Below are 26,940 nucleotides of genomic sequence, written 5' to 3'. Positions count from 1 at the left end.
GGGGGATGTGCTCCCCGTTCAAGGGCATCACCCACCAAGACACCTCCAGCCCGTCAGGGGCCCCTGAGTAGCTGGCTTAGGATCCGCTGAGATGATAAACTTCATGGCCTCTGCAGCCCCTGCAAACTTTGGGCTCCCTCTTGTCTCTGGAGAGTTAGCAGGAGCTCTGCCAAGGTAGGATCCTGGTACACCTTCCCCACTCATAGGGCAAAATAACAAACAGTGAAGCAGACTGCCTTTAAGAGAGACAGCAGGATCGAAGGTAGGCACGGACCGTGGCTCTCTCCACCATCCTGCTCCTCATTCTCTTCATTGGCCTCCTGCTCCTCTGGGGCCCCGCTGCCTCCCGGGTCCACCTTCCCCACCTCCCCCGGGACCCTGGCCTCTGCCCTTCCTGGGAAATGTCTTGCAAATGGACCACAAGGGCTTCCTCAAGTCATTGCAGGCAGTGAGATGGAAAGGGCAGGTGGGGGGCGGGAGGAAAAGGAGGTGGGTGGATGGGAAACAGCTCAGAGGCAGCAAGGGAGCTGAGGGTCAAGTTCGGGTGTGACTTCCCAGACCCCCTTGGGGACTGTCTTCTTCCAGCCGTGGTCTGGCCCTAGATACACAATAGAGAAGCTACCAGGATTCTTATGAGAAGGAGTGAAGGCAAGGTTGGGTGGAGAGAGAAATTAAAAAAGAAAATTTCTTTTAATTATTTATTTTTGTTTGGAGGATAACTGGTTTACAATATTGTATTGATTTTATTTTAAAAATTTATTGAAGTAGAGTTGATTTATAGTGTTCCATTAGTCAGGTGTACAGAAAAGTGATCCAGTTTTATATATATATATATATGTATATATATATATATATATACACACACACACATATATTTATTCTTTTTCGATTCTTTATCCGTATAGATTATTACAGAATACTGAGTCGAGTTCCCTGTATTACACAAGGAGGTCTTTGTTGATGATCTACTTTGTATATAATAGTGTATATGGATGTATTTTTTAGTGTGTGTATATTAATCCCAAGCTTCTAATTTATCCCACCCCACCACCCATGTTTCCTCTTCAGTAACCATACATTTGTTTTCTACATCTGTGACTCTGTTACTGTTTGTAAATAAGTTCATTTGTATGATTTGTTAAAAAAAACTAGATTCTATATGAGTGCTATTATACATTTGTCTTTCTTTGTCTAACTTCACTTACTATGATAATCTCTAGGTTCAACCATGTTGTTGCAAATGGCATTATTTCTTTTTTCTTAATGGCTGGGTAATATTCCACTGTATATAAGTAATATATTTTCTTTACCAATCCTCCATCAATACACATTTAGGTTACTTCCCTGTCTTGGCTATTGCAAATATTGCTGCAATCACATTGGGGCTCATGTATCTTGTTCTTTTTTTTTTTTTAAAGACTTTTAATATAGTCCCCAGTACAGTTTAATAATACATGCCAAATGAGTGTTGAAAAGTAGTCATAATAAAGATAGATGACAGTAATTATCAATACTTTGAATGGTCTGGTGGAAGAACTCGTCCTTAATGCCACTGCTGCTGCTGCTGCTAAGTCACCAGTCGTGTCCGACTCTGTACGACCCCATAGACAGCAGCCCACCAGGCTCCCCCGTCCCTGGGATTCTTCAGGCAAGAACACTGGAGTGGGTTGCCTCTTGTGCAGTATTTTGTAATTAATTTTTATTGAAGTATAATTGATTTATAATGTTGTGTTAGTTTCTGCTGTACAGCAAAATGAATCACTTACGCATACACATATATCCACTCTTTTTAAGATTTTTTTCCAAATAGATTAGGTTATTATGGAGTATTGAGTAAAGTTTCCTGTACTCTATAGTAGTTTCTTATTAGTTATCTATTTTTTATACTAGTGTGTATATGTTATATTTTATTGAGTATAGTTGACTTACAATGTTTCAGGTGCACAGCAAAGTGATTCAATTATACAGATACACATATACTGCTTTTGAAATTATTTTTCATCATTGGTTATTACAAAATATTGACTATAGTTCCCTATGCTATACAGTAAACTTTTGTTGCTTCTTGCAATCTATTTTTTTTTTTTTGGACCACACTATACATACAGTTTTTAATCTTTGTTTTTCATTTAACATTATATTGTAAATGTTTTCTCTGACATAAAATATTCTTTAAAAAATAATTTCTAGTGGCAAAACAGCTCATACAATCTTTACTTAAATTTTCAGTTAAACAGCTATTTAACCTATGTAGCTAAGGATCTCTTTATCAGATCTAGAGTCAGAACAGGTCTGAGTAAGCTTTCATTTCTGGCTTTTCCATATTAACTGCAAGAAGACTGCAGGGCACCACCAGGGGTCAGTGCAGAGCTGCCTAGCATGTCTTGATGCAAACAAACTGGTTTACAGAATTCACAGTAACAAATCCTATCTATTAGATCAGAGGACTGTTCACATGAGTAACCAAGTTCCCTTCTCGAGCAGGCTTCCTTAGTACAAGACTACTCATGTCAGAAATGATCACATTTCTCCAAATTCATCTATATTCAACATTCACAAAACAGAGCTATTTTATAAACCAAGGTCTATGAACGCAAGACAGAGTTTTTCACCTGCTTGGTATGAGATCATCTGTGCATAAAATACTTGGGCTGACTATTTTATACGTTTGTTTTGAAAGTCAAATAAATAAAATATGAAAGTATCTTGTAAATTAGGACGTGGCATTTAAACTTTATGTTACCCTGTTTTAATGATATGCTATTCAGATATTTAGATGAGTTATCTCCTATAAAAACTAAAAATCCCAGGTAGTACCACCATTATGAAATGAGGTATAAGAGCACATGCCTTGGCACCACAATGGATTATTTAATTGATTTTCTTCCCCCAGGCTTCACTCTCCAGCTGTTGAAGTCATCATGGAATTAGTAATCTGTTTTTCCTAGAAAGTGAAGCTATCACTTAGAGCCAATTTGGTTTTAGTTCTTTCCCATCCTAATTTACCTAAGGCTCCTTCAGGAAAATTACACTGAGCTCAGAACTGCCTTAACCAACTTATAAGAAGGTGAATAACAGGGACCAAAAAGCTACTCCAGGCCCCACATACTTGACGGGCTCCAGCACAGGTGGTTGGCACTCCTGGTGTGTCTAAACCTAGAAGTGACTCTTTGGAGCAAAAGGCACCATGACTCCTATTTCCCATCTGGCCAGGCTCCTGACTCAGCTCTTCACCCTTCTTTCTGTTCTCATTTCCTTTCCAGTTCCCAGTGCCCCATCATCCAACTGGCATCAGGGATCAAGAGGGGCCAGAGTCAGAGTCAGGCATTCTGGGCATCAGACAGCTTTCAAAACCAGCATGGTGTTTCTTTTCCTGAGTGCAGCCCACTGATAGGTTCACTCAGCAGTGAAAGCACTCAGGACACAGAGGGACCTGGACAAAGCAAGGCCTCGGAGTCCCTTACATTGGCACCCTTTGTTCTAGAGCCTTAAGCTCTCTGGCAGAAGAAGGATACAGAGGCCACAGGAAGAGAACAAGGATGCGTGCACAGCAGTTCACATTGCCCTCGGACAGCTCCAGGAGAAAGAGATCCTGTGTCTTCTCCCTGAGGTCCAATGTCTTAGAGCAGATCCAGCACAAGGCATCAGTTGAACAGCTTGTAAGTACAGTTCCTGGTACACAGTAGGTGTTTGATTGATATTAGGTATGTGAAAGAATGAGATTCTAGACCAGCACTAGAACACAAAGCACCTGGAGGGAGTCACGTGTCTATGGTCAATCAAAAAAATACAGTCTTGGGACTGGAGTACTGGAACTAAGCCCACAGACTTAAAGTCAAGAGGGTCCCACCAACTGGACACAAACCCAGGAAAACTCAAGTCACACAACAGCAGGGCAGCTATTCGGTCAATAATTACTGTTATCATTGAAGAGTAGTTTCTAGTACATGGGCCCTCAGGGCGCCTACGGTTTCCACAAGGGCCGGATTCCTGAGATCAGAGCTTGACTAGCTGACTGGCCACACCCCCCACATCGAGAAGGACGCGGGGGACTCACCGAGGAGGGCCCAGACACCAGCAGAGCTGACAGAGAGGCTTCACGGACATGTAGCGAGTCAGCTGACCGCAAAACCGCAGGTCTATGCTTGCTAACCGGCTAGGCAAACCAGCCCCCCACCCCCGATCTGCTTGAGTCTCAGGGGACCCTGCAGAAGCTTGTGCTACAGAATAGGCTGCCTGGGGGCTCGTACAGTCTGGCTACTCAATGTTGTCATAGACATGGATCACGTCATCGTGGTTGCCGAGCGCCTGGATGAGATGGGCAGCCTGCTCCAGGTCGGGGTCAGCCAGCCGCACCTTTGTGTTGGGGATGAACTCTAGCGTACAGGACACAGAACATAGGCCCAAGGAGTCCAGTTTCTTCCTCACTTGATGCAGTGAAGAGGCATCACAAATAAACTAGGGACAAAGCAAAGTCAGGAGGTAAGGAGCCAGGAGATAACACGACAAAGCTGGACAGAAGTCTGTAAACACCTGCATGAAATTCCCGAAATGTATCACTGGGTTTAAGTCTTCACTGGCAGAAACAGAGTGTTCAGGCTTCTGAATCCTTCTCGTCCTCAGGAGAGTAAGTCCTATCCAGTATTCACTTAATAAATTATCTGTGCAATATGTGAGCTCTTTATTTCACCTGTCCCCCAGACAGAAGAGACTGAGAGAAGAATACTTAACACGTCTATCAGGGCCCTCTCAGAAGTCCACCAGACACCATGGCTACTACTCACTTTAAAAATGTTCTTTTCCTCTTCGTCTTCGATCTCCTTGACATCCTCAGCTCCTGCTTCTATTGCCAGCTCCAGGGCATGCTCTAAGGTCACAGGTTTCTTCTCTCTGTCCTCCTCTCCAACCACAATCACCCCCCTTTTTGTCAAAGGAGTGCCGAGCTCCTTCGGCCATCATTCCCCTACCCATTCTTGTTCAGGATATGTTTGATGTCCGAGTGGCACTTGGAACTACTGTTAGATAACGCCTCAATGAGAAGAGAAGAGCCACCGGGGCCTCGGCCCTCATACAACAAATACATGTCCTTGGTTTTCTCCATTTTCAGCGCTGCCTCAATTGTTGACTTGGGCATGTGCTTGCTGCGACACACTTCTAGGATGCTGGCCAGGTTGCTGTTGAGCTCAGGGTTGGCGCCTCCTTCTTTAACCGCTAAGCGAATGCTCAAGCTGAGCTTGGAGAAGATGCAACTCCTTTCTGCGTCTTTGGGACCCTTGATGTGCCGGACTTTGGACCACTTGTTGTGTCCCGCGGGGACTTCGGCCGTGAGGTGCAGCGTCCGACCCCCAGCGGCGCTACAGCACGGGGGCTCAGGCTGGAAGGCCAGGGCGGCGCACAGAAGAGCCACCCGGACCCTGGGGCCTCGAGGCCACAAGCACTGGGCAGCGACCCTGCTCAAGCTGATAACAGCCCAAGTTGCCATCGGCTCCGACTCTGGGCCAAGGTCAGTCTGCCACCGAAACGAGCCCGTCCAGAGCCGGTAGCCTCCTCTGCCCGTCACCGGAGACCCAAAGGCTCAGGCCCGCCCAGGACAGTGAGAATGCCCAGGACAGCGAGAACGCCAAGGACGCCGCATTGTCCCCCGCAATCTATTTTTTAATTAGAAATCTAGCATTCTATTCATACTAAGTCAAACAAGTAGAATCAAAATGCCATAATTTTTTAGCTTAGGCAAAAAGTCACAAGTTTTCAAAAACATATATATTATACATATTATACAGATATACATATACATACAAAAGCTTTTCTACTACACTTGATAAGCTTTGAGAAAAAAGATTAAAAAGGAGATGCAGAAATTGAAGAACATAAATGAAATGAAATGGGAGCACTGGATATGAAATAGAAAAAGTGAAACAAATTAGATAAAAGTAGATCATCATAGAGTCCAGTTGTTTTTAAACATGACTGCTCATTAGAAGCATTTATCTAGAGTAGTGTGTATATGTTAATCCTAGTCTCAATTTATCCCTCCCACCCATTATTCCTTGGTAAACATATGTTTGTTTTCTATATCTGTGACTCTATTTTTGTTTTTCAATTTTAATTAGTTTTTTTGAAGTACAGTTGATTTGTACAATGTTGTATTAGTTTCTGCTGTACAGCAAATTGAATCAGCCATATATATACATATGTCCACCCTCTTTTAAACTGCAATGTCATATAGGTCATTACCAAGTATTCAGTAGAGTTCCCTGTGCTATACAGTGTGTTCTTATAAGTTATCTATTTTGTATCTGTTGTTGTTCAGTTGCCAAATAGTGTCTGACTCTGCGACCCCATGGACTGCAGCATGCCAGGCCTCCCTGTCCCTCATTATCTCCTGGAGTTTGCCCAAGTTCATGCCCATTGAATCAGTGATGCATCCAACCATCTCATCTTTTGCCACCCTCTTCTTATTTTGCCATTGATCTTTCCCATCATCAGGGTCTCTTCCAATGAATTGGCTCTTTGCGTCAGGTGGCCAAAGTATTGGAACTTTAGCTTTAGCATCAGTCTTTCCAATGGATGTTCAGGGTTGATTTCCCTTAGGATTGACTGGTTTCATCTCCTTGCATTCCAAGGGACTCAAGAGTCTTCTCAAGCACCACAGTTCAAAAGCATCAATTCTTTGGGGCTCAGTTTTCTAATGGTCCAACTCTCATATCCATACATGACCACTGGAAAAATCATAGCTTTGACCATACAGACCTTTTTTGGCAAAGTGATGTCTTTGTTTTCTAATACGCTGTCTAGGTCTGTCATAGCTTTTCTTCCAAGAAGAAAGCATCTTCAAACTTCATGGCTGCAGAGGCCATCCACAGTAATTTTGGAGGCCAAGAAGAGAAAATCTGTCACTGCTTCCATTTTTTCCCCATCTATTTGTGATGAAGTGATGGGACAAGATGCCATGATTTTAGATTTTTGAATATTGAGTTTTAAGCCTGCTTTTTACTCTCTTATTTCACTTCCATCAAGAGGCTCTTTAGTTCCTCTTTGCTTTCTGCCATTAGGGTGGTATCATCGACATATCTACGGTTATTTATATTGAAAGGTTGTTGCTGAGCCGTGAAAGATGCTGGGATTCTTGGCCTCTGGAGGAGAGGAATTCAATCGGGGCCAGGGACAAGGCTTGATCACTCAGAGCTTTTGTGTAATAAAGTTTTATTAAGGTATAAAAGAGATAGAGAAAACTTCTGACATAGACACCAGAAGGGAGCAGAAAAAGTGTCTCCATGCTAGTCTTTAACAGGAAGTTATACACCTACTGGGCTTCCCTTGTGGCTCAGCTGGTAAAGATTCCACCTGCAATGTAGGAGACCTGGGTTTGATCCATTGGTGGGGAAGATCCCCTGGAGAAGGGAAAGGCTACCCACTCCAGTGTTCTGCCCTAGAGAATTCCATGGACTGTAGTTTATGGGGTTGCAAAGAGTCAGACACGACTGAGTGACTTTCACTTCACTTCACTTATATACCTACTTAGCTCAGTTCAGTTAGTTCAGTCACTCAGTAGTGTCCGACTCTTTGTGACCCCATGAATCGCAGAACATCAGGCCTCCCTATCCATCACCAACTCCCGGAGTTTGCTCAAACTCATGTCCATTGAGTCGGTGATGCCATCCAGCCATCTCATCCTCTGTTGTCCCCTTCTCCTCCTGCCTCCAATCCCTCCCAGCATCATGGTCTTTTCCAAGACCCTGGTGTCCATGAACTGGACATGGAACAACAAACTGGTTCCAAATAGGAAAAGGAGTACATCAAGGCTGTATATTGTCACCCTGATTATTTAACTTATGTGCAGAGTACATCATGAGAAATGCTGGGTTGGAAGAAGCACAAGCTGGAATCAAGATTGCTGGGAGAAATATCAATAACCTCAGATATGCAGATGATACCACTCTTTTGGCAGAAAGGATGGCCAAAGTATTGGAGGCCCAAAGTATTGGAGTTTCAGCTTTAGCATCAGTCCTTCCAATGAACGCCTAGGACTGATCTCCTTTAGAATGGACTGGTTGGATCTCCTTACAGTCCAAGGGACTCTCAAGAGTCTTCTCTAACACCACAGTCCAAAAGCATCAATTTTTCGGTGCTCAGCTTTCTTCACAGTCCAACTCTAACATCCATCCATGACTTCTGGAAAAACCATAGCTTTGACTAGATGGACCTTTGTTGGCAAAGTAATGTCTCTGCTTTTTAATATGCTGTCTAGGTTGGTCATAACTTTCCTTCCAAGGAGTAAGCATCTTTTAATTTCATGGCTGCAGTCACCATCTGCAGTGATTTTCGAGCCCCCCAAAATAAAAGTCTGACACTGTTTCCACTGTTTCCTCATCTATTTCCCATGAAATGATGGGACCAGATGCCATAATCTTCGTTTTCTGAATGTGGAGCTTTAAGCCAACTTTTTCACTCTCCTCTTTCACTTTCATCAAGAGGCTTTTTAGTTCCTCTTCACTTTCTGCCATAAAGGTTGTGTCATCTGCATATCTGAGGTTATTGATATTTCTCCCAGCAATCTTGATTCCAGCTTGTGCTTCTTCCAGCCCAGCATTTCTCATGATGTACTCCGCATAGAAGTTAAATAAGCAGGGTGACAATATACAGCCTTGACGTCCTCCTGTTCCTATTTGGAACCAGTCTGTTGTTCCTTGTCCAGTTCTAACTGTTGCTTCCTGACCTGCATACAGATTTCTCAAGAGGCAGGTCAGGTGGTCTGGTATTCCCATCTCTTTTCGAATTTTCCACAGTTTATTGTGATCCACACAGTCAGCAGAAGTAGATGCTTTTCTGGAATTCCCTTGCTTTTTCTATGATCCAGTGGCAATTTGATGTCTTGTTCCTCTGTCTTTTCTAAACCCAGCTTGTATATCTGGAAGTTCTCAATCTTTTTGACTTATGTTTTTTCTGGACAGTTGTCCAAGAATGGGATTGTTGGGTCATATGGTAACTATATTTTTTGTTTTCTAAAGAACATCCATACTGTTCCCCATACTGGTTACACCAATTTACATTCTCTCCAACAGTGTAGGAGGGTTCCCTTTGGAGAGAGACATTCGAATAGACGTAGACTTTGAGCTGTGATGCTGTGTAGGTTAGGAGGGAGAGATTCTATAGCTTGGATGTGGGGAATCTCTGTAATTTTTAAAAGCAAAACTGAGAGGTCTCAGGGCAAAGCCAAGAGAGGGGGATGCTTGGGGTCGGTGGTATGTGAGGCTCGGAGGAGACCACAGGGTTCCAGTCTCAGCTGTTCCCTGTTGGGGCTGAAGTCTGAAGGTTAGGTTAACTGGGAGGTATGAGGCAGGGTTGAAGTGGAGATCCTTCTCTTGAGTCAGGAGTGAGACCTGGACTCTGCCCCCACAGCTTCAGGAGAAATACGGGGATATCTTTACCGTCTACCTTTACCGTCAACAGTGGTCTCAGCCCACTGTCATCCTATGGGGATACGAGGTGATGAGGGAGGCTCTGGATCTCTGGCCGAGGGCACATCGCCATCATTGACCCTGTCTTCCAGGGAACAGGTGAGTGGGGAACGAGGGTGAGGATTAGGGAGAGGAGGAGGGACTATCCCATGTGCCTTCAAAACCTTCCCTCCACGCCCCACCATCAGGTCTGGGTCTTGTCAGTGGGAAGTCATGGAAGGTTCTACGGCGATTCTCTGTGACCACCATGAAGGACTTTGGGATGGGGAAGCAGAGTATTGAGGAACGAATCAAGGAGGAGGCTCAGTCTCTGGTGGAGGAGCTTCAGAAATCCCAGGGTGAGTGCAGGCTGGGTGGAGGTGGGGATGAGATGGGGTGAGAGAGAGGGAGAGGGCATGTGACTGATAATGAGAGATCCAGAGACAAAGACAGAGGCAGAAACAGGTTCAGATAAAGAGAGGAGAAGGAGATAGAGACAGAAAAAGAGAAAGAGAATGAGGAAAACCAGAGAAATAGAGACTAGCAAAGAGAGAGGGAGAGGCAGAGAAAGTAGACAGAAGCACAGAGAGCATAGACAGAGAGAAAGACAGCAAAAGCAAGACAGAGAGATATGGAGAAGGTGACACAATAAATCTAGGAACAGAAACTGCAGGGAAAAGTGAAAGCAAAAAGTAAAGGGAGTAGGGAGTTATTGAAGTCAGGGGAACACGGAATGTCAATGAGGTTAAGGAGAGGGGCTACAAAGATGTGGCAAGAGAACAGAGAAGGAGTGAGTCTGAAAGAGTGAATGAAAAGACCAGAGAAAGTCAGCCCAAGACACAGACCAAGAAAATCAACAAGAGACCCCGAGGTGGAGACCTTCAGAAAGAAATCTTAGAAACCAATAAAAGCTGAGTCAACCAAGAGAAAGACAAACTAATCAAAGGAGCTAGGATGACATGGCACCAGCCAGGTCAGAGCCAACCAGAAGGACTGTGCAGGGGACCCCTCCCCCATGACAGACCTCTCTCCTCAGGGGCCTACCTGGATCCCCACCTCCTCTTTAACTCCATCAGTGCCAACATCATCTGCTCCGTTGTCCTTGGTGAGCACTTTAATTACCAGGGCCCTAGATTATTATGGCTGCTACATTTAATAAATGAAATCTTCATCATTCTCTACTCCTCTTATACTCAGGTGAGGAATCAAATGAATGGTGGGCCAGTAATCAGGGTGGGTGGACCCCAGGAAGAGATCAAATACTTTCTGTCCTGAACACTAAACACAGAAGGTACAACACTTGTCCCCTCCCAGGTGAGGCCATCCATCAGTTCAGAGGTCATAATCAGGCCTTGGACAAGGACAGGCTTCAAGAGAAGAAACCTCAGCAGATGTGAGAGTGACTGGGTGCAGGGATCTATGCACTGTTTGCGTGTGTGTGTGTTGGGGTGGGTGTGAGTGTGTGTGTGTGTGTGTGTGTGTGTGCACTCAGGTAGGAGGTACACCCGCCAAGTCCACAGGGTGAATTATGCCCTTTGGATGTTGCCGCGTGTGCAGCTCAGAGCATCAACACTCACAGCACCAGCCCAGTGAACACAATGGATTCTGTGCCTTGTCTGTTGCCTGTAGGTGTTTGAAATCTTCCCGGGCATCTTGAAACACTTTCCTGGCATACACACCCACTTGTACAGCATGACTGAAGAAGTGAAAGATTTTATCACTGAGAACAGGGAGAGGCGCCAGAAGATGCTAGCCTTCAGTGGCCCTAAGGACTTCACTGATTCCTTCCTACTCTGCATGGACAAGGCAAGGCCTGCCCCCAATGGGCATTGGGGATGGGAAAGACAGTGATGGAAATCGTACTGACATTGAACTAATATCTTTGAGTGTGATGTACATGTTCTTTAAATGTTGAAATACTTCCCTGAGGATTAGCAAGAAAGCCAAAGATCCAACCTCTCAGCAGAGCCCCCTACCATTCCTTCCTATACCCCCTCAACACTTCCTTCCAGCAGCCTCTAAAGAGATGGTAAGCAGTTAACATGTGTCCAGTAAACTTTTTCTGAGACACAGCTCTCTCCTTCTCCCAGTTGGGACAGAGTCAAGTCTGTTCTGATTGGTCAAGCTCCATGTATATTCAGATTGATAGAGGCGAATGTCTGTTCTGATTGATCTGACAAGTGCCATACCAGCTGTCAAATATGGACAAGGCAAGGGCTGCCCTGGACTCGGGGGGAGTGGGAGCCAGAAAGAGACTGATGGACACACTACTGACATTGAGCTGGTATCTTTATGAAGGATGTATGTGTTCTTTAAATGTTGAAATACTTCCCTAAGGATTAGCAAGCAGTCCGTGGTCCAATCCCTCCCCTCTATTCCTTCCTAATCCTCTCGAAGCCTTCCTTTTGGAATGCCTTTAAAGGGATTATGACAAAGTTAACACATGGTCCAGTAAGCTTACTCTGGGATGGATCTCACTCCTTCCCCCAATTCTGACAGGCACAGATCCGAGTTTGTTCTGATTAGTCAGAGGCCTATGTCTGTTCTAACTGATGGAGGCCAACATCTGTTCTGGCAAGTGCTTCAGTTCGGTCGCTCAGTCGTGTCCAACTCTTTACCACCCCATGAATTGCAGCACGCCAGGCTCCCTGTCCATCACCAACTCCTGGAGTTCAATCAGACTCGCGTCCATTGAGTCAGTGATGCCATCCAGCCATCTCATCCTCTGTCGTCCGCTTCTCCTCCTGCCCGCAATCCCTCCCCACATCAAAGTCTTTTCCAATGAGTCAACTCTTTGCATGAGGTGGCCAAAGTACTGGAGTTTCAGCTTTAGCATCATTCCTTCTAAAGAAATCCTAGGGCTGATCTCCAGAATGGACTGGTTGGATCTCCTTGCAGTCCAAGGAACTCTCAAGAGTCTTCTCCAATACCACAGTTCAAAAGCATCAATTCTTTGGCACTCAGCCTTCTTCACAGTTCAACTCTCACATCCATACATGACTACTGGAAAAACCATAGCCTTAACTAGACAGACCTTAGTCGGCAAAGTAATGTTTCTGCTTTTGAATATGCTATCTAGGTTGGTTATAACTTTTCTTCCAAGCAGTAAGCTATTAAATATCTTCAGGATCATCCCTGGAATGTCAGCTGTAAGGGCCAATCAGGAGTGCAATGACACCCAAGGACAGAGAGAATCAACAACAGAAAATCAACAAAATCAACAAATTAACCTCTAACTTTCATTGAGCTTATCATAAATTATCAAAATAACTCCATGAGGATGCAGTAAGACACTGAGAGATTATATTCCTCACCCAAATACACACAGCTGGTAAATGTTAGGGCGAGAATTTGAAGTCCAGACACTTTGATTCCGGAGCTCACACTTTTGGTACCTTGTTGGCCTTGATTAGACAAAAAGAGGTTCAAGAAAAAGAATAACTGGCACAGAGGAACATGGTGTTGGTAGGGAGATAAGAAGACTCAGAAATGGGGAATTTCTGCAGGGGGAAACGTTAAGAATCACCCATCCCCATCTCTAGGAGCGCTCAAATCCTGAGAGTGAGTTTCACCAGGAGAATCTCATTCACATGGCGCTCTCACTGTTCTTTACTGGTACAGAGACCTCCAGCTCCACACTCTGCTTTCGGTTTCTACTCCTTCTTAAGAACCCCGGTGTCTTAGGTGAGCTGGGCTTATGGGAGGTGGGGGCGGGGGAGGAATGAGGGTCTCTAAGGCCATGATGGGAGGCTGATATGCTAAAACAGATAACTTCTGTCCTGAGCAATCTGGAAAAAAAAAAAATCACCCCTAGAGGGCTTCCCTGGTAGCTCAGCTGGTAAAGAATCCTCCTGCAATGGGGGAGACCTGGGTTGGATCCTTGTGTTGGGAAGATCCCTTGGAGGAGGGCATGGCAACCCACTCCAATATTCTTGCGTGGAGAATCCCCATGGACAGAGGAGTCTGGTGGGCTATAGTCCATGGGATTGCAAGGAATCGTATGTGACAGCAACTAAGCACAGCACACAGGCATTTGTAACTCTGGTGGCTCAGATGGTAAAACGTCTGCCTGCAATGCAGGAGACCCGGGTTCAATCCCTGGGTCGGGAAGATCCCCTGGAGAAGGAAATGGCAACCCACTCCAGTACTCTTGCCTGGAAAATTCCATGGACGGAGGAGCCTGGTAGGCTACAGTTCATGGGGTTGCAATGAGTCGGACACGACTGAGCGACTTCACTATCAGTGACAAAACTCTTTGAAGTTAACAGAGCACTTTAGGATTTACTTTACAAAGAATTTTTCACACAGGCAAGCACCCTCTGGTGTAGAAGGTGTTTGTACTCATGCAGTGTTTTGCAATCTGCCCTGAGTGATGGTAAGGTGCCTTCTGGTTTTCAAAGAATGCTCCTGACGTAAAGCATTACCTTTTGCAGTGCATTTTGCTGTCTACTAAAGTACAGGATTCTTGCCAACTACTCTTTCAAGTGGACTAAGAATTTGACTTTTTAACATATATTGCTAATTTACATGGAGAAGGAAATGGCCAATTTACAACTAATTAAAAAGCCCCTCCATTGGTTCTCAGTTGATGTCTGCAGATCAGACTTGGAGATACTCTCACCTCAGCAGACTCCATTCTTTCACTGGAATGAATTTAAAGCCAGCCTGAGGGAATGACTTATCTAAAATCACATAGCAAGTGAGTGAGACAAAAGGAGATGACACCAGTTTCAGCTACAATTCATTTTTAGTTGGAAAAGCAAAAAGCACCATTAAGTGTTGAATGAATTTCTACCCACCCATCCTTACCCAGTTTACCCCCTGTCATAACTCATAACTAGAGTAAAAATAACAGATAAGACTTCTTCACAAACAAGTTTCTAACTTTCTTTTTTGATGCTCTCATTGAGAGGAACGATAACCCAACATCTTAGAAAAGAATTTATAAGACCCTTTCATCAGTCTGCAGGTCATTTTCAGGTCACTTGGTTGAGTCCACTGTTATGGGCATTTGTTGACATACCCTCCTCCCACTTGAACTGTTCTCAGAGAAAGTCCAGGCAGAAATCGACAGAGTGATTGGTGCACACCGTCTCCCAGCTCTGGAAGATCGGGCAAAAATGCCTTATACAGATGCTGTCATCCACGAGATTCAGAGATTCAGTGACCTAGTCCCTCTTGGTGTCCCCCACTCTGTCATCAAGGACACTCACTTCCGAGGATATTACCTCCCTAAGGTGAGACCAGCAGGGTCACAAATCTTGATTGTAGGTGCTGTCTGCCTCCAGTCCTATGGTTCATATCTGGTTGTTGGACTATGATAAGAATTTTCATTTCCAGATTTCTATGGAAGAGAAGAGATTTTACAAATATACTGAAGTCTTCTTTCTTTTGTTCAGTCATATTTATTACCTTTACAAGACATTAGGTTTGCTGGAGAAAATAGAATATATTTTTGAAGCTCGTTATACAGTAGAGTTGGTTTTTGTAAACCTTTTAAAATCATTTCATCTTAATGTTTATATGAATCCACGTGTTTATATATACCCATACACACAATGATTGGCTCATACTGTGAGAGTCAGTTTGCAACTGAGTGACCTTGTCTTTCCATGCATCTAGCACAATTTGGGAGAAGGCAATGGCGCCCCACTCCAGTACTCTTGCCTGGAAAATCCCATGGATGGAGGAGCCTGGTAGGCTGCAGTCCATGGGGTCGGTAAAAGTCAGACAAGACTGGGCGACTTCACTTTCACTTTTCACTTTCATGCATTGGAGAAAGAAATGGCAACCCACTCCAGTGTTCTTGCCTGGAGAATCCCAGGGATGGGGGAGCCTGGTGGGCTGCCGTCTATGGGGTGGCACAGAGTTGGACACGACTGAAGTGACTTAGCAGCAGCAGCAGCAGCACAATTTGCAATTTGTGTGTGTGTGTGTGTGTGTATGTGAGTGTCCTTTTCTTTTTTTAATATAACAGTTTGTTGTAAACATATTGTTCAGGTCAATGACTATGGTTATAACTCATTTTTTGTGTGTGTGGTAGCTTACATTGCTGAGATAGGTGTACCTAGAGGTGATATTCACAGTTTTGAATCACCCAATGGATAGCAGTGGAAGTGAGAAATAGATTTAAAGGACTTCCTCAGCGATCCATGCAAATAAATAGAGGAAAACAATAGAATGCGAAAGACTAGAGATCTCCTCCAAAAATTTAGAGATATCAAGGGAACATTTCATGCAAAGATGGGCTCAATAAAGGACAGAATGATAGACACCTAACAGAAGCAGAAGATTTTAAGAAAGGTGGCAAGACTACACAGAAGAACTCTCCAAAAATGAGCTTCACGACCCAGATAATCATGATGGTGTGATCACTCCCCTAGAGCCAGACATCCTGGAATGTGAAGTCAAGTGGGCCTTAGGAAGCATCACTACGAACAAAGCTAGTGGAGGTGATGGCATTCCAGTTGAGCTATTTCAAACCCTAAAAGATGATGCTGTGAAAGTGTTTCACTCAATATGCCGCAAATTTGGAACACTCAGCAGTGGCCACAGGACTGGAAAAGGTCAGTTTTCATTCCAATCCTAAAGAAAGGCAATGCCAAAGAATGCTCAAACTACTGCACAATTGCACTCATCTCACACGCTAGTAAAGTAATGCTCAAAATTCTCCAAGCCAGGCTTCAGCAATACGTGAACCATGAACTTCCAGATGTTCAAGCTGGTTTTAGAAAAGGCAGAGGAGCCAGAGATCAAATTGCCAACATTCTCTGGATCATTGAAAAAGCAAGAGAGTTCCAGAAAAAACATCTATTTCTGCTTTATTGACTATGCCAAAGCCTTTGACTGTGTGGATCACAATAAACTGTGGAAAATTCTGAAAGAGATGGGAATACCAGATCATCTGACCTGCCTCTTGAGAAACCTGTATGCAGGTCAGAATGCAGCAGTTCAAACTGGACATGGAACAACAAACTGGTTCCAAATAGGAAAAGGAGTACATCAAGGCTGTATATTGTCACCCTGCTTATTTAACGTATATACAGAGTACATCATGAGAAACGCTGGGCTGGAGGAAGCACAAGCTGGAATCAAGATTCCCGGGAGAAATCTCAATAACCTCAGATATGCAGATGACATCACCCTTATGGCAGAAAGTGAAGAACTAAAGAGTCTCTTGATGAAAGTGAAAGAGGAGAGTGAAAAAGTTGACTTAAAGCTTAACATTCAGAACACTAAGATCATGGCATCAGTCCCCATCAGTTCAATTCAGTTCAGTTCAGTCTCTCAGTCGTGTCCAATTCTTTGCGACCCCATGAATTGCAACACGCCAGGCCTCCCTGTCCATCACCAACTCCCGGAGTTCACTCAGACTCGTGTCCATTGAGTTAGTGATGCCATCCAGCCATCTCATCCTTTGTCGTCCCCTTCTCCTCCTGCCCCCAATCCCTCCCAGCATCAGAGTCTTTTCCAATGAGTCAACACTTCACATGAGGTGACCAAAGTACTGGAGTTTCAGCTTTAGCATCATTCCTTCCAAAGAAATCCCAGGGCTGATCTCTCTGCAGTCCAAGGAACTCTCAAGAGTTTTCTCCAACACCACAGTTCGAAAGCATCAGTTCTTTGGCACTCAGCCTTCTTCACAGTCCAACTCTTACATCCATACATGACCACAGGAAAAACCATAGCCTTGACTAGATGGACCTGAGTCGGCAAAGTAATGTCTCTGCTTTTGAATATGCTATCTAGGTTGGTCATAACTTTTCTTCCAAGGAGTAAGTGTCTTTTAATTTCATGGCTGCAATCACTGTCTGCAGTGATTTTGGAGCCCCCAAAAAAAGTCTGACACTGTTTCCACTGGTTCCCCATCTATTTGCCATGAAGTGATGGGACCAGATGCCATGATCTTCGTTTTCTGAATGTTCAGCTTTAAGCCATCTTTTTCACTCTCCACTTTCACTTTCATCAAGAGGCTCTTTAGTTCTTCACTTTCTGCCATAAGGGTGGTGTCATCTGCATATCTGAGGTTATTGATATTTCTCCCAGCAATCTTGATTCCAGCTTGTGTTTCTTCCAGCCCAGCATTTCTCATGATGTACTCTGCATAGAAGTTAAATAAGCAGGGTGACAATATACAGCCTTGACGTCCTCCTGTTCCTATTTGGAACCAGTCTGTTGTTCCACGTCCAGTTTTAACTGTTTCTTCTGACCTGCATATAGGTTTCTCAAGAGGTAGGTCAGGTGGTCTGGTATTCCCATCTCTTTTAGAATTTTCCACAGTTTATTGTGATCCACACAGTCAAAGGCTTTGGCATAGTCAATAAAGCAGAAATAGACGTTTTTCTGGAACTCTCTTGCTTTTTCCATGATCCAGGGGATGTTGGCAATTTGATCTCTGGTTCTCTGCCATTTTTAAAACCAGCTTGAACATCAGGAAGTTCATGGTTCACGTATTGCTGAAGCCTGGCTTGGAGAATTTTGAGCATTACTTCACTAGCATGTGAGTTGAGTGTAATTGTGCAGTAGTTTGAGCATTCTTTGGCATTGCCTTTCTTTGGGATTGGAATGAAAACTGACCACTGCTAAGTTTTCCAGATTTGCTGGCATATTGAGTGAAGCACTTTTACAGCATCATCTTTCAGGATTTGAAATAGCTCAATTGGAATTCCATCACCTCCACTAGCTTTGTTCATAGTGATGCTTTCTAAGGCCCACTTGACTTCACATTCCAGGATGTCTGGCTCTAGATGAATGATCACACCATCGTGATTATCTGGGTCGTGAAGATCTTTTTGCACTGTTCTTCTGTGTATTCTTGGCAAATAGATGGGGAAACAGTGGAAACAGTGGCTGACTTTATTTTTCTGGGCTCCAAAATCACTGCAGATGGTAATTGCAGCCATGAAATTAAAAGACGCTTACTTCTTGGAAGGAAAGTTATGACCAACCTAGACAGCATATTAAAAAGCAGAGACATTACTTTGCCAACAAAGGTCCATCTAGTCAAGGCTATGGTTTTTCCAGTGGTCATGTATGGATGTGAGAGTTGGACTGTGAAGAAATCTGAGCACCAAAGAACTGATGCTTTTGAACTGTGGTGTTGGAGAAGACTCTTGAGAGTCCCTTGGAAGCAAGGAGATACAACCAATCCATCTTAAAGGAGATCAGTCCTGGGTGTTCATTGGAGGGACTGATGCTAAAGCTGAAACTCCAATACTTTGACCACCTGATGTGAAGAGCTGACTCATTGGATAAGACCCTAATGCTGGGAAAGATTGAATGCAGGAGGACAAGGGGACGACAGAGGATGAGATGGTTGAATGGCATCAGTGACTCAATGGGCACGTGTTTGGGTGGATTCTGGGGGTTGGTGGTGGACAGCGAGGCCTCGCATGCTGCAGTTCATGGGATCGCAGACAGTTGGACGCGACTGAGTGATTGAACTGAACTGAATTGAATGAACAGTACCCATCAGGTTATATTCTGGCCCCAGTCCTGGAGTCAGCTCTTTACAGGGCTCTGTTGAGTCAAATGTGAGCCTTTTAGTTGATGGATCATAAAGAAGACCAAGGCGTCTTGGGGATGAAGGATCAGGGTGATTGGTGGGGATGCCTAGAGGGATCAGACACTAGTAAACAAATGGGGGAGTCATTTCAACATTTCTGCCACTAACTATAGAGCCACACAGTGGGTGAAGCTCATTATCAGCTGCGGAGGCACCATAATGGATTCAGCCACTCTTTGTTGATGGCCATTTGAATCCACTTGTCTTTGATGTCCTCTTAGGACATTACTGTGTACACCATCCTGAGCTCTGCCCTCCAAGACCCACACCACTTTTAGAGCCAGTTGCCTTCTACCCTGGCTTCTTCCTGGATGTGCAGGGCAACTTCAGAAAGTCAGAGTCTTCATTCCATTCTCCATGGGTAAGTCATGCTCTTTCTCCCAAGAGGGAATGCCTGCTCACTCATGCTCTGTGTATGACTTTCTGATTCAGTTCAGCCCCAAACACTTGGTGAACATTTTGGGAAAATGTGAGGATTCTGGAGGAAAAAGAAAGCAAAACATCTACAGAGAGAGAGAGAGTGTGAGGCAAAGGGAAGGGATATGGTATGATAGAGGAGATAATGGAGACAAAATCAGTGATATAGGTAAAGAGACAGACGCAGACACACGTTTCTTGCACACACAGAACAGATGAAGAAATGATCCGTTTTTGAGCACCTGCTATGTGCCAGGAATGTTGAAAGATGTTTACAGTTTTTCTTTGAAAACTCAAATAGCTATTCTAATTTTTATATTGAAAACAAGGGGGAATTTTTATAATATAAGTGAAGACAAAAAAGAGTTTCATATTTAAAATATGAGCCAGGTTAGAGTGAGATCCGTTGGTACTCAGGGCACATAAATTTAAGGAATATTCACTCCCAGGGTTGTGCAGTTACCTTGATTTAATCACCTATCAAGTAATTCAACTTTTAGCTACTGACTTGAAATTCCTTCAACTGAAAAAATTTAATCTCCTTAGGTCTACCTCTGTTTGTTTTTTATATTGACTCACCTCTACAGTCATTGTCTAATCTATCTTTTCTAGCTATATAATATTATTTGACTTATTATACCTATATGTATGTTGTAGTATTTTATGGATATCATACTCTTCTTTGTTATTGTAACACATTTTATTGTTCTTCAGAGTATACTTTAGAATTATTTTGTCAAAGTCTCAAAAAAATTCGATTTGGATTTTATTAGAATTCACCAAATTGGTAGTTTGATTCAGATAGCTTTGACAAATCTAAATATTTACTATATCCTAGACACAAGATAGTGTGTCCATTTAGTTCTTGTATTATTGGTGGCATCTTGAACTTTCTTTAAACTAGGCTTTGCCTATTTCTTTCCAAATTTATTCCTAAGGAACATGGGAGGAGATTGTGGCTATTGTTTGTAGGGCCTCTTTTTCAGCTCAGGCTGTGGGCTGCTATTTTAAAAATACCGTAGACTGATGGCTTAGGCAAAATAAATTATTTTCTCACAGTTATGGAAATAATTATTGCCACAAATCACCACAAGTCTGTGATCAGGGATCCAGCATGGTCAGGTTCTGGTGAGGTCTCTCTTTCTGACTTGCACACGGCCATCATCTTGTGTGGCCTCGCATGGCAGAGTGAGGGTTCTGGTATTCCTTCTTCTTCTTATAAGAATCCTCTTCCTTCTTGGAGGCTCCACCCTAATGAAGGCATTTAAACCTAACTACCTTTCAAGATCCCTTCTCAAAATATCACTTTGGGGGTTAGGGCTGCAATGTATAAATTTGGGGAGGACACATTTCAGTATAGAGCATTCTTCTAATGTATTTTAAATTGTTTTAATATGTATATCAGAAATCAACTGAAGTTTTGGGGTGCATATTTCTGTCTTAACTGAACAAATTCCTTATATTATTTTTATAATTAACAGTTTTTCATTTATCTCTTGTCTTTTCCTAATAAATAGTGTTAACGTCTGTAAATGATGATATTTAAATGTTTCTTAGACTAAAGTCACATACCATGTTTCCCTAACACTTCTGGATCATGAGAAGAAATAATACTGATAGTGAGCAATCTCCTCTAATTCCTAACTTTAAGGAGAATGTTTTTATTTTCTCCATTAAGCTTAATGCTGGCTATCATGTATTCTAAATATTTTATGGCTATTCTACCATGTGTTTTTATCAATTGTAAATCAAATTAAGGAAATATCTTGTTTCTATTTTACAAGTTCTTCTTTTTAAAATTTTTTACCAGGGTGTTATATTGAGTATTACCAATAGTTTTCTCAGCTCCTATCAAATGATCAAATTATTTAAGTGGTCAAAGGAAAAAATAATTTGATCATTTGATAGGAGCTGAGAACAAGAGAGACTTCAGGGGACAGGGGACTGGCTCAAGGCCCCATAGGAAACCATGGTCTATGGAGGTCAGGGTAGGGCTAAGGTATGATAAACACTCTGAACATCTCAGTGACTTAAAATCAAAAGGTTATTTTCCTGTGCATGCAACATGCTCATCCCAGGCCTTGAGAGTCTTATAGAATGGGAGCTAATGAAGGTTCTATCCTACATAGTAGACACAGAGAAAACAGCATGACAAGCAAAACTGAGCCCTTGCTTCACTGGACAAAGCAAATACCATCCAAGTTCAATGTGGCAGAGATGTTTATGCACTCAGAGATGAGCTATGAATACTAATGAACAGTAATTAACTTTGCCACACACACACACAAGGCAACTCTTTGGGCTCCTTTCCTCCCATGAGACTGTGGGTCCACAGGATGCAGGCGAAACTTTAGCCCAGCCCAAGGACACATTGCTCTCACCCTTGGTTATTCTGGGGGACATAGGCTGTACTGAAGTCAACTGAGATACTAAGGGCTCCACCTGCATGGATGCTTTTGTGGAAGTTGAACCCATCTTATAGGGAGATCTGAGGGGTGGTTTTGACAGTCAGAACCGTGGCTCTGACTCTCATGTCAATGTATGGCAAAACCACTACAATATTGTAAAGTAATTAGCCTTCAATTAAAATAAATCAATTTATTTAAAAAAAAAGAAAGAAAGAAAAGAAAGATGGGGGCAAGAGTGGATGTGGTCCTGGTCTAAGTTTTTAAAGCATGAGGTGGGCATAAGCAGTCAAAATCTCCACAGGTTGGGAGGCCATGGGTCTGGGCATGGATCTGGGAGGCTTATTTGGTTGATTGCTGATTGTGGGCAGGACCAGGGGGCTGGGAAGAGGGTCAAGGTGACCAGAAGAGTGCGGACACTCAGAAACTTAGAGCGAGGCTGTGCATCCACTGATCAGAAGTAGGTCACCATTTGAACAGCCAAGTGCCCACCTACTCCAGGACAGACCAAAGGTTTCATCTCCCTCTACCTCTCTCCCATGGTCCTCATACCCAGGGCACGCTGCCACAGATTTCTCCATTGTTTTCCCATTTTCTCATAAATTGGCTTAGTTGAGATTATAGTTAACACATAAAGGCACACACACAGAGACAGAGAACTCCAGAAGGGAAAAAACTAGGTTCCAGGAGGAACAGAGGAGGGCGCCATATGAGACAGGCTGAGAAGAGGAAGGACTTAGAACATATAGATACCCCTCCAGCGCGGAGGCAAACACACACACACACACACACACACACACACACACACACACACAGAGGTGTGTTAGTATTGAGGACAATAGGATCAGAAGTACCTCACATGTGCTGCTAAGTCACTTCAGTCGTGTCCGACTCGGTGTGACCCCATAGATGGCAGTCCACCAGGCTCCTCCATCCCTGGGATTCTCCAGGCAAGAACACTGGAGTGGGTTGCCATTTCCTTCTCCAATGCATGAAAGTGAAAAGTCAAAGTGAAGTCACTCAGTCGTGTCCGACTCTTAACGACCCCATGGACTGCAGCCCACCAGGCTCCTCCATCCATGGGATTTTCCAGGCAAGAGTACTGGAATGGGTTGCCATTGCCTTCTCCAACCTCACGTGTAGGAGTAAGCAAATACCTCAGAATTGTGGGGGTGGAGCAACCAAGTGCTCTGCAGGACTCCGCCCACTGACTCTCCCTCCCTTACACCCTCAGGAAAACGCTTCTGTCTGGGTGAGAGGTTGGCCCCCTCAGAGCTCTTCCTCTGCTTGACCTCCCTCTGCAGAACTTCTCCTTGGATTCTCCCAAGACCCCAGAAGACAATGATCTCATACTGGGCAAATGTGGCAGGGAGGCCACCCTCTGTGTTTCAGGTCTGCTTCCTGCCCCGCAGGGGAAGGGGACAGTGAGAAGCAGAACGAGTCCTTCCATCCAGCCCCTGCCTCTGTCCAAAATTAACACGTGCAGGTTCCTGACTCCTCTCTGCTCCCTGTGTTTGTGGAAGTCTCTTCTCTGGTCTCTCCTTCATCTCCTGCTATAGTCACCACTCCTCCCCAGATGGCCCACTCTGTTGACTGACAATATTTCAGGGTCAAGAAATGTCTTCAAAACTTAGTGTTACCACTACCCCTGGGCTTCCCAGGTGGCACAAGTGGTAAAGAACCCACCTGCCAATGCAGGAGACATAAGAGACTGAGTTTGATCCCTGGGTTGGGAAAATCCCCTGAAGGAAGTCATGGCAACCCGTTGCAGTATTCTTGCCTGGAGAATCCCATGGACAGAGGAGGCTGGTGGGCTACAGTACTTAGGGTTGCAAAGAGCTAGACATGCTGAAGCAACTCAGCATGCAAGCACTATCGCCCCTAGCACAGTTAGGGTAACTGAGGCACCAAAGGAGGGCAAGATTTAGATCTAAGCTTACTGGAGAAGGAAATGGCAACCCACTCCAGTACTCTTGCCTGGAGAATCCCATGGACAGAGGGGAATAAGTGACTATCTCTGGCTCTTTCATTTACCATAATGTTTTCAAGGTTCATCGACATTGTAGCAGATATTAGTATGTCATTTGTTTAATGGCTGACTAATATTCCATTGTGTGGAAATACATTTTGTGTCTTCTTTCATCAGTTAATTGACATGTTGATTGTTCCACCTTTTGTCTGCTGTGGAGAGGTATGTCCACACGCAAGCGTTGTAACACTGCAGTGAAGGGTCCCAGGTTCCACATCTGTTTCATTTCCTTGCTGAAACACTTTCCACCTTTATTCTTTTTTTTTTTTTAACTTTTTACTTTGTATTGGGATATCCCTGGTGACTCACAAGATGAAGAATCTGCCTGCAGTGTGGGAGACCCAGGTTCAGTCCTTGAGTTGGGAAGATCCCTGGAGAAGGAAATGGCCACTCACTCCAGTATCCTTGCTTGGAGAATTCCACAGGCAGAGGAGCCTGGAGGGCTACAGTCCACAGAGTCGCAAAGAGTCGGACATGACTGAGTGACTAACACTTTCAATTTCACATAGCCAATTAACAAACAAACAAGATTGTGATTGTTTCAGGTGAACAGTGAAGTGACTCAGCCATACGTGTACATGTATCCATTCTCCAAATTTCTGTGCCATCCAGGCTGCCACATAACTTTGAGCAGGGTTCCTTGTGCTATACAGCAGGTCTTTGTTGGTTATCCATTTTAAGTATAGCAGTGTGTACATGTAGGTCCCAAACTCCCTAAGTATCCCTTCCCTGCATCCTCCTCCTCAACCATGAATTCATTCTCTGTTCATCCAAGCAGAAGTCTGTGAGTCTTTTTTTGTTTTGTAAGTTCATTTGTATCATTTCTTTTTAGATTCCACATATGAGGGGTGTCATCTGATATTTCTCCTTCTCTGACTAACTCCAATCAGTATGACAATCTCTAGATCCACCCATGTTGCTGCAAATGGCATTATTTCATTTTTTTTAAAGCTAAGTAATATTCTATTGTATATATACACCATGTATTTCTGGGGTTTTATCTTGTTCATTCATCTGAGGCATAATCCTCTGCCTTTTCATTTTGTTTAGTTTTCTGTGATTGTGGTTTTCATTATCATCAAGTCCCTAGTCTTGAATTTTACCAATGACTTCACTGACCCAGGAACCCTAGCTCTGCCCAGTGCAATGGCCTCCTCCTTCAATTGATCTTCAGCTGGGGGCACATGTGGGTTGATGCATGAGAGTCAGTTTATCCATTCAGCAGTCCTCTTCTAAGCTTAGAGAGAGGCACAGATGTGGCAAGTAAAGAGAGAGACAGACAGATAAGGATATAATGAGAGAAAGACAGAGACAAGACAGAGTCAGAGAAAGACAGGAGAAATACTGGCAGAAAGATTGAGAGAGATGTGGGGTAACGCAAGTAGATGGAGGAGAAGGATGAAGAGGAAGAGGAGGAAGAAGGAGAGAAACAGGGTAAGACAGAGAGAGAAAAGGAGAGATTGACATAAATAGCAAAGAAGAAACACTGAAGCAGAGAAAAGGGAACTCAATAGGGAGACTGAAAAATGAGAAAGCATTGCAGACAGAATCAGACTGGCATAGACGGAGAAGGTGAGTTAAATAAGATTGAGGAAGACAGAACAAGGAAGAGGAAAAGAGTATAGAAAGAAACAGTGCCTGACAGGAGGTATAGACAGGAAAAAGGATTGAGGCAGATGACCACGGGCAGAGAGAGCCCAAGGGTGGCTGGTTGCAGAGCCCAAGGGATGGGGAAGACTGGGTGGGAGGAAGCAGAAATCAGGCTCTTTTGGAAGAGCCTGGTTGCAGAACCAGTTACAGAATAATCACATGGGAGCTCTTCCCTGAGTGTTGCTAAGTTCATGTGTCCTAACTTCTAAATGGGCCTAGATGTGGGTCAAGTGTTATTCTAAGAATTTTAACAAACATTAACTTCTTTTACTTCATAATAGCCCTACAAGATAGGTACTGTTCTTCCCATATTAGACATGAAAGACAGCAAAAATGTCAAGTCAGAAATATGCCCATACCTCCATGTGGAAGCACACACACTCACACACACATCCAAGGAGAAGTAGCTCCTTACATTCTGTGAAGCCACTGAACTCTTTGGAAATCAAACAAATGCTACAAACAGTGACATGGAAAGATGAGAAAGTTACATCCACCCAACAAAACACACCTACTTTTACAGGATCTGGGACTTGGCTAGGAGTCAACCTTGAATGGCAGGTTAAAAGTCAATTTCACACAAATATACTGCAATGGACACAGGTGTCTGGGCTTTGGGGGGTGACAGGGCAAAGAATACGCAAGCACCTGTTGTCCACATTGTGAACCTCTGAGCTCACAGGAAAGCCTATTTGTCTCAGCAAAGGCACCTCCCACACAAAATTACTCCTCTTCTTCACCACCATCCTCCAGAACTTCTCCATGGCCAGCCCCTAAACCTCTGAAGACATTGACCTCACTCCCCAGGACAGCGGGGTGGGCAAAGTTCCCTTGATGTTCCAGATCCACTTCCTGACCCATCAAAGAAGCTGAGGGAAGGTGATCAAGGATGCCAGGGTCACGTGTGTCTCCACCTCTCCAGAGAACTGCCCCTGGACTCTCTCCCTGTCTTCCTGCCTCTGATCAGGCTGTGTTGTGAGCCAGCATCTCTCCCCTCCATGGATACCACCTCCATGGGAAAGTCCCATCTGCAGTCTCACCTCCTTCCATCCTTCCCCAGCTCTTCTAAACTCAAGAAGGTGTTTTTCTTTCTCCATGTATAGAATTTCAGCAGTGTTCTATGTGTAGAAAATAGGACTAAATGGGAAAATATGGCTCAGTATCTCTCTCCACTTCTGCCTCTGACACCACAGCTCACCCCAAGTGACTTCTCCTCTCTTCAACACAACCACAGCTTCCTTTTCTCATCACCTTGTACTCCTTAATCTGTGCATCCATGGGCTCCCTTGAGTCCTCCTTCCAGTAGCTCCTTGAAGTGGGTTCAATTGATTTTGCACACGTTACAGATGAGTAAACAGGAGCTAGGCAATGGCCAGAGTGCTCCAAGGTCATCTGGTTAGTGAGTGGAGAAATGAGATTCACACTCTGGGTCCCTGG

General features: G+C 44.0%; 2 pseudogenes; one reads left to right on the top strand and one right to left on the bottom strand.

Moving 5' to 3' along the window:
* Positions 1 to 5: 5 nt before the first annotated feature.
* LOC138419541 (cytochrome P450 2B4-like) lies at positions 6 to 26,376 on the top strand (annotated as a pseudogene).
* On the bottom strand, positions 3,753 to 5,582 carry LOC138419454 (translational activator of cytochrome c oxidase 1-like; annotated as a pseudogene).
* Positions 26,377 to 26,940: the final 564 nt, after the last annotated feature.

The sequence above is a fragment of the Ovis canadensis genome, chromosome 14 (genome assembly GCF_042477335.2).
Source record: "Ovis canadensis isolate MfBH-ARS-UI-01 breed Bighorn chromosome 14, ARS-UI_OviCan_v2, whole genome shotgun sequence".
Lineage (NCBI taxonomy): Eukaryota > Metazoa > Chordata > Mammalia > Artiodactyla > Bovidae > Ovis > Ovis canadensis.
This window is presented reverse-complemented; position numbering and strand designations above follow the sequence as displayed.